Genomic DNA, 8,697 nt, shown 5'->3' with positions numbered 1-8,697 from the left:
AATGCATCCCATTATCTTTTTAGGGAAACGGACTGCAATAAAAAATGCTTTTTTCAAAAGCAACCACAGACCTGGTGGTCTGCTAACCACAGCTGACCCCCAATCCTGTGATGGCAGCGAAGCTTAGTGGGTAACAGAAAGCTAACTACCTCATTAATATGCACAGGGTAGGTCTGGACGTTAAGGAAATGTCACCTTGTATAATGTAATTTATGATAATGTAAAGCACTCCGATAGTTTTTGGTCGAGTTCTTGCAACATAAAACTTCAAAAAAAAAATTATATACTGCCTGGCGTGTGACAGAGCAGTCAAAGTAGCAGAAGCACGCAAATCGAACCACACCACATTCATTTTATTAAATAAACCGTGTACCCTGCGTGGGCGCCTTCGCCGTGCCCGTCGGCGTGTCCTGAGATTCACAAAGCAATTATTCGGCCAAACGAGACCCTACTGTCTGCTGACAACACACCGGCCGCACCTGAGTTCATGTACCCAAGTCCAGCCATGGTTAATTTCGAACACCCCTCCCTCTAAAATCAGACTAGTGATAGTCCATGGTGTGTATCTAATTCGCATACTCCACACTGGAAATCCTCCGCCAGACTGAGCAAGAGGACGCCTCGGAAGCACGTGCGAGCACCTCAGCCAGTCAGCACTTCGGGATTATGTGCGCCCCCCTAGGATTGGTTTAGAAGGCTGCATTGCTCCAATCCTAGGGCGTATTCAACATTAGCACTATACCAGCCCTCCCAGAGGACAGTCGGAATATGTTCAGCAATTGTATTGGTTGGTATGTCACCCGGAAACACAAAAATTACGGACAAATTAGATGCATTAAAAGATCAGCACCGGGCTACGAATTTTAGGTAGGTTAACCCACTGTCCCTAATGTGCCGGAGTGTCACGTTTTTACGCCTTTTGTTGTGGCACATTTCAATACATGTAATATATTTTTTCGTTTTCAAATATGCAGAAGGTGTCAGGTTTTATGTATTCCAGTGCGGTATTTAGATACCCATATTGGAAAGCAGTTTGTTACAGTGTGTAAACGTTTTTAATTTCGCTCAATGTCGCATTGTGTTTTTTATGTTGGTAAGTGTTTTAAATTAAGTCTTTCTGTACCCCTTGGTCAATGCATAATTGTAGCCTTGCTGCTTTGTTCGTGGAATGTCCAGGTTTTTGGCTTTCAAAATTTGTTTTCTCAAAATTAGGCTGAATCCTCGGACGGCCGGGACCTTACTGGGTTGCTTGGCCTCCGCCTCGCATTCGTAGTATATTGATACCGGAATTGCACACGCCACTGGTCAGTAAACCCCTTGATGTAGAACTCTCTTGGGATGTTGATTGATTGTGCTGCGTATTCTAAGACGAGGATGTTCCCTTCTTTTTATTTTTTAACTTAGTGGGACATATGTTGTCCATTGCAGACTTGTTCTTTGGTTTCACAACATCTTGTGGGTGTCAAATGTTTTATTGTCCCAGACATTAAGACGAGTAAACTTACTTTCCGAAAGCATGGTCATGCTCGGTTACTATCGGTAATTCTCATTATCCTTAGTCCCTAATGTTCTCATTAAGTCATTAGTTTGAAGGTGAACTCCACTTCTAGCAGGAGAGAAAAACAGTAAGTGGTGGGGTACCTCACCTAGCCAGGTGTAGTCTATACATCCTTAGCATGCACATCACTTCCTGACCATACAAAGCCACATGAGGGTTTGCTGTCAGGGTTGACAAGGTGGGTCGTAATGTCCTTATTACTTACCTGTAATTTTTATTACTCTCAGGCTTAATCATCCTCGTCACACTGATTACATCATATGCTGATTTCACCTACCTGGGCAGAAAGAACACAGGAGAGTCCACACTAAGCTCCCGTGTATTGTATAGCTGGTGGCTTACCCAGAATCCTCTTGTTGTAGCCAAGCAACAGTCGACGGTATGGAGGGCAGGTGTTGGGTATTGTATTGACTGACAAGGGTAAGATTAAAAGTAATGAAAATTACCAGTAAGTAATTAGGACATTAACTCTACATCTTTTGCCCCACTTTGTTATCTAATGAGGTATAACAAATAAAAATGTCTTTGGAAACCAAAAGAATCACCATCACTAAAGTCTAAGCACGTGGCCAGGGAGGGTCTCTAAGGCTGCAGCATGTGTTGCGCCACCCTAAGGGACCCCTCACCAAACACATACACACTGCCAGTGCAGATTATGTGTGTTGGTGGAGAGAAAAACAGCAAAGTTGACATGGCATCCCCCTCAGGGTGCCGTTCCCACAAAACACTGTCTGTGGCATAGGTAAGTCACCCCTCTAGCAGGCCTTACAGCCCTAAGGCAGGGTGCACTATACCACAGGTGAGGGCATAGCTGCATGAGCAATATGGACCTACAGTGCCTAAGTCAATTCTTAGACATTGTAAGCGCAGTGTGGCCATATTAAATACACAGGCTGAGAGTTTGTCATTACGAACTCCACAGCTCCTTGATGGCTTCACTGAAGGCTGGGAAGTTTGGTATCCAGCTTTTCAGCACAATAAACCCTGACTGATGCCAGTGTTGGATTTACTCTAAAAAGCACAGAGAACATCCTAGAGATGTCCCCTGTAATTCACCAAACTATTTAGTATAAGGCTGACCGGTCTGTGCCAGCCTGCCACCAGCAGACAAGTTTCTGACCCTATGGGGGTGAGAGCCTTTATACTGTCTGAAAACAGGAACAAAGCTTGCTCTGGGTGGAAGTGCTTCACACTTCCCCCAACCCCACCACACCCCTGCAGGAACTGTAACACTTGGGGGTGAGCCTCAAAGGCTCAGGCCTCCTGTTACAATGCCCCAGGGCACTCCAGCTAGTGGAGATGCCCACCCCCTTGACAAAGCCCCACTTCTGGTGGGAAACTTAGGAAAAACAAGGAGGAGTGACCACTTCAGCTGAGACCACCCCTAAGGTGTCCATAACTGAAGTGGCCCCCTCCCTGCAGAATCCTCCATCTTGGTTTGAAGGACAGGGACCAATAGGATTAGGCCCGTGTTCCCCCTCCCACCAGAATGGTGTAGTCACCCTCGGGGACAGAAGCCATTGGCTTCTGACCCCTGAAACACGCCTAAATCCTGGATTTAAGGGCTTCCCTGAACCTAGCTCGTCAGATTCCTGGCAACCTCTCAAGAAAGAAGAAGAAAACTGACTTGGCCTTAGCACAACCAGCCTGTCTCCTGATTCAGAGAACTGCAAAAGAAAAGCGATGCATCCTGCGGGTACAGCGACCTCTGGCAAGCCTCCAGAGACTACCTGCATCACTGAGGACCAAGAACTCCTGTGGACAGCTGCCCTGTCCAAGAAGAAATGACATCCAAGGACTCCAGAGCCTCCCCGGATCTGCGAGTCCTGACCACTCTGCACCCAGCGCCCACGGCCTGTGTCCAGGTGGCTCAACCGTCAAGAGAGGATCCCCAGGCGATTCCAAACAAGTGCCCACCCTCGGCTGACCTCTCCTGTCCTCCACGACAACACCTGCAGTGTGAATGCAGAGGACCTCAACCCCCCACCCCCGACCGCGAAAGCTCTGGACAAAGATACCAATCGCCCAAAAGGTCCACTGCACCTGCAGCCCCCTGGCCTTAGGGAATCTGACCCCTGGTGCAGCAGCGTTCAGCAGGCAGCCCTCCTACTTGTCTAGCCTGTTGTTTTCTGGAGCTGACCCCCTAGACCCAGCCTGCAACATCCAAGTGACCTCCAGGGTCTCCTCACAGGAAAGCACTGGGAGACCAATGCTGTGTTTGCACCATGCACCCGGTCACCCCTGTGCCGCTGAAAGTGTGTGTTTGGTGCTTACCTGTTGCCCCCTACCCCCACCAGTGCTCCTCTAAACCCCCCAGGTCTACCCTCCGAAGGCACTAGTACTTACCTGCCAGCAGATCTGAAACCGAGTGCCACCAGTCTCCATACCCCTGAGTTAAATTTGTCTCAACTTTGACCTGACCTCTGCGGTCGGCCCTGTGTTGCTGGTGGTGGGTGTTTGGGTTAACTTGAACCCCCACCTGTGGATTACCTAACCCCCGAGACTGGAACTGTAAGTCATGTACTTACCTGTAAAACGTACTAACTTTTCTCCCCCCCCCCCCACACCCCCAGGAACTGGTTCTGAAAATTGCACTGCCAACTTGTAAAACAGATTATTGCCATTTATAAAAAAACTGTATTATTTACCGATTCCAATCAAAGTATTATTGATTCATATGTGAAATACATATTTATTGATGTACTTACCAGCAACTTGAATCTTATGGTTCTAGAAATAAATGAACAAAATATATTTTTCTATATAAAAACAATTGATTTGAAGTTAAGTCATTGAGTGTGTGCTTCTTCTGTTGTCTGCGTGTGTACAACAAATGATTTGCACTTCCCTATATTAAGCCTAACTGCTCGACCACACTACCACAAAAGAGAGCATTAATATTATCTACCTTAGCCTCTGGGGAACCCCTGGACTCTGTGCACACTATATCTCATTTTGATATAGTATATACAGAGCTAGCTTCCTACAGTTCCCCAATCCTTTGTGTTGATGTGATAGACAACATTTCTCTCTTTATCAAGGTCCTCTTTTTGTTATCTCCTCAAGAGTCTCAAAATGAGGTAACTGTAATGCTATAAAAACTGCAGTGAGTTCCAAAGAGGGAGAAGTAGATTTGACAAAAGATCTAGACATAGATACATAGAAATTTTTTTAAAGACCCTACAGAGCAAATAATCAACTTCCTTTTGAGGTTCAGTAAAATACTCAAAAGGCTTTAAAAGCAAGCCAGTGAGATTTAAGAGTTAAAAGATAAAGACCAAGATGTTACTCTTCCAGCAGTGCAAGCCTGCCGAGAGTGGAGATTAAGAAGCAGAAAGATTATGCGCAGAGCATCATTTGTGACAAAATCCCAAAGCCTAGAATAGGCATTTAAAGTCCGAGGTCTACTAGAATTCTGCATCATCTCAACCAGTACAGGAGGAAGACCTTTACATAGTAGGTGCAACCTCCAAACCAAGGGACTTAGGGCCTCATTATGAGTCTTTCCTGTCACCGGCAGATGACTTTCCCACCCCCTACCTGTACAGTACCCACCTCCCCGCATACACTCACACAGACACTCACACGCACCCTGCATACACCCATTAACGCACCCCGCTTACACTCATTCACCAACACTTGCATACATGCATTCACTTACAAGCATCCATACACTTATTCAAACATGCTTACACCCATACACACACGCATGCCCACACACACACGCATTCAAACATGCATTCAAACACACATACAAACACCCATACACACATGCACACACAACACCCCCCCACCCCATGCAAATCTGATTGAAAATTCTGTTTGATAAATAATCTTTACACTTATAAGAACCTACCTGCTGAGGAGATCCGTCTGCGTGTTGTCAACACCTCTTATATGGATTGCTGATAGACTTAGAAGATTGACCTCGGCCCAGAGACCTATCGCTGTTGCCACTTGATTCAATTCTTTAGACCCGGTGCTCCCTTAATGGCTGATGTAAGCAATGAAGACCGTACTGTCCGATCTTATCAAGCCATCCTTCTCAACACACGCTACCTATGCAAGCATTTCACTGAATTATGGGACCTCGTTGCCAGCTTTGCACCCAACATAGTCCTCCCCACTGAGACCTGGCTCAACCCTACATCCGTCCCAGACATTATCACAGCAATCCCCAACAGATATAAAATCGCTCACCAGGGCTACATCAACAAGCGGGGAGGAGGAACAGCCATTATCCACAAAGAGAGCATACAGTGCACCACCACCACTGACACCCCGTGAAACATCTCAACTTCAAGCTCCACACAGATGACAAAATAACCAACAGAGGCACCCTTGCATATCGACCTACCGCCTCCTGGCCCCGGACGCTCCATCTTCTGTAGCACCATTGCAGACTTCATTGCGCCCCTAGCCTTATACTCCAAAGACTAGATCTTCCTCAGCGACCTAAATTTCTACATTGACCCCTAACAACAACACTTCACACCTCCTTGACAGTATGAGCAGCCTCTGATTGACCCAGATTGTCAATCTTAACACACCCTACACCCTATTTTCAGCGGTGGAACAAAATTTTAGATACCAGCGTGGCGGCTGCCCTCAACACCTCCAATATTGTTACTGCCACCAACCTTGAACAGGGAGTGAAAAACTTCAACTCCTGGATCACCAATTGCACCAACAGCATCTTCCCCCATTAAGAGCAACATCCAGAGAAATTCCTGGAAACCAAAGGATTGGCCAGAAACTCACCATCCTGCTCAACACTTCTGTCACCACTGCAACCTTTCTAGACACCTGAAAATATGCCCAAGTCAGACCACTACTCAAGAAACCCTCCTCTGAATCCAGCAAACCCCAAAACTAAAGGACAATGTTCCTGCTCCCATTCCCAGTAAAGGTACTGGAAAAGAGCTCATCAGCAAGCAACTCATGACATAACTGAAGCAGAACCAGCTACTCAACACCTCCCAATCCAACTTCTGCAGCAATCACAGCACCAAAACTGTCCTGATCGCAGCCACCAGCAACATCCGAACCCTCTTTGACTGAGAAGAAACAGCAGCTTTGATGCTCCTCTACGGCCTTGGACACAGTATCCCACCACATGAGTCGAAAGACTCTGCCACATCGTTATCAAAGGGGATGTGCTCAGGTGGATCACCTCCTTCTTCTCTGGAACAACGCAGAGGATCCACCTTTCATCTCCGAACCTAAGGAGATCACCTACAGTTCCCCCCCAGGGCCCATTCCTCAGCCCCACGCTCTTCAACGCATATATGATCCCGCGGGCCAACATCAGCAGAACCCACAGTCTCAAGATTAATTTCCTATGCAGACAACACCTAATTGATCCTCTCACTCACTGACTGACACCCCCCCTCCACCCCCCCCCCAAAAATGCAACTGCTACTGATGCATGACATTCATCACTGACTGGATGAAGAACAACTGCTTGGAGCTGAAGACAGACAAGATGGAAGCACTGATCTTTAGCAACAGCAGCAGCACATGGAACGACTTCTAGTGGCCATCAGACCTAGTACCTGCACCCACTCACTCCCACCCACTCACTCCGACCACGTCAGATACCTCAGAATCATCACTGAGAACAAGCTCACAATGAAATCACATCAACGCTGTCTCCTCCGCTTGCTTCACTTTGTACATGCTACGTAAGATCCTCAAGTGGCTACCCCTACACACAAGAAGCACCGTGACCGAGGCCCTCATCACCAGCTGGCTGGACTTCGGCAACGTCCTCTACATATTAATTTCCGCACACCTCTTTTGAGACATCAAACCATACAGAACACCGCAGCCAGAGCCATCCTTGGGCTTTCCCAATGAACTCACATCACACCCCAACTCAGCAGCTCCACTGGATCCCCATAGAGAAGAGATGCCAATTCAAGCTGCTGACCCATGCACACCAGGCTCTACACAACCAAGGACCCACGTACATTAACTACCACCTGAACTCCCACCAACCATCGAGACAACTACTGTGCATCCTTACCCATACTTCCTGCATCTACCAAAGTAGAAGTGGAGGACTCTCCTTCTCTCACATCACAGCAAAATCCTGAACCTCCCCCCCCCCCCCCCCCCCCACGCACCTCTGGACCATAACCTTACTTCTGGAATCCTGAATGACTCAAGACCTGGCTGTTCGAATAAGCTTCCGGAGCCTGCAAGCGCCTGGATACCCTATCGGGTGGTTAGCCGCGTTTTATAAATCCTGATTGATTCTTCTAAAAGATGGGACTCCTGAAGTTCAAGAGAGCTCTGTAAAGAGGAGTCAGCTCCCTCTAGTTCAGTGGATTCCTCTGCTCCGATACCGAGCACTGCTGAGATGAAAGATCTAGCAAAGTTGCTCCCTTTCCTGTCTTGCTGGTGTCTGTAGTAATCGCCACTTGATGCAGAGAATGCATTCCCAAGCCCTTTTGCGTGTAATCAGTCAACAACCCAGCTCCTGCTTGACGTGGCTGGATAGAGGAACTAGATGTTCCAAAACTCTGATGGATGTTTGCCAAGTAGAATCTGTGGAGCTGTCATAGGAAAGGCCAAGATGCAGATTAACCCAAGCAATGCAACTATTTAAAAAAAAGGTCTGTCATGTAACCGATGACTTCTATGAACAACCTCGCAGGGATTTCTGAGCTGGAGAGGAGAGGGTTTACCTGGTTCTGTAGACGAACAATTCTCTCCTGCAGCAAGAAATTCCTCCCTTGAACTGTTCCAAAAATGGCTCCAGCAAGCTTGATCTGCTTTTAAGGAACCAGCTGACATTTCGGAATTTTGAGCAACAGACCTAACTTGCTGACTTTGTGACCTCCAGAGGTTTTCCTCAATGGAAGGGGGAAGGGGCATGGAGCAGCCAGTCATCGATGTACGGGTAGACTGGAATTCCTCGCAGATGAATGTACGCCACCACCAGGGCCATCATCTTTGGAAAGGCCTTGGGGGCTGACTTTATTCCGCATGAAAGAATCATAAATTGCTAGTGTTGTTTCCCTACAGCAAAACATAGGAACTTTCAATCCTTCTTCACCATGGTAATGTGGAGCCAGGTGTCCATCATATTTTATCATAATCATGAAACTGTCTGATGGGCTTAAAGGGGTGAT

The 8,697-nt window shown here is 47.1% G+C and overlaps 1 protein-coding gene across 4 annotated transcripts in view; it reads left to right on the top strand.

Moving 5' to 3' along the window:
* Window positions 1-763: 763 nt before the first annotated feature.
* The window catches only part of POLR3D (RNA polymerase III subunit D), a 165,537-nt gene continuing 157,603 nt past the window's right edge, over window positions 764-8,697 (top strand). Inside the window, exons 1-2 of one of the 4 annotated variants that reach the window (XM_069213956.1) lie at window positions 822-867; window positions 1,786-1,937. The gene's annotated coding sequence lies outside the window, so the exon portion shown is untranslated. Of the gene's footprint in view, window positions 868-1,224; window positions 1,305-1,785; window positions 1,979-8,697 lie in introns of those variants that run through there. The other 3 variants (XM_069213955.1, XM_069213954.1, XM_069213957.1) reach the window with 3 other exon arrangements.

This window comes from Pleurodeles waltl, chromosome 11 (genome assembly GCF_031143425.1).
Source record: "Pleurodeles waltl isolate 20211129_DDA chromosome 11, aPleWal1.hap1.20221129, whole genome shotgun sequence".
NCBI classification, from domain to species: Eukaryota; Metazoa; Chordata; class Amphibia; order Caudata; family Salamandridae; genus Pleurodeles; species Pleurodeles waltl.
The sequence above is the reverse complement of the archived record's forward strand: the minus strand, read 5'-3'. Positions and strand labels throughout refer to the sequence as shown.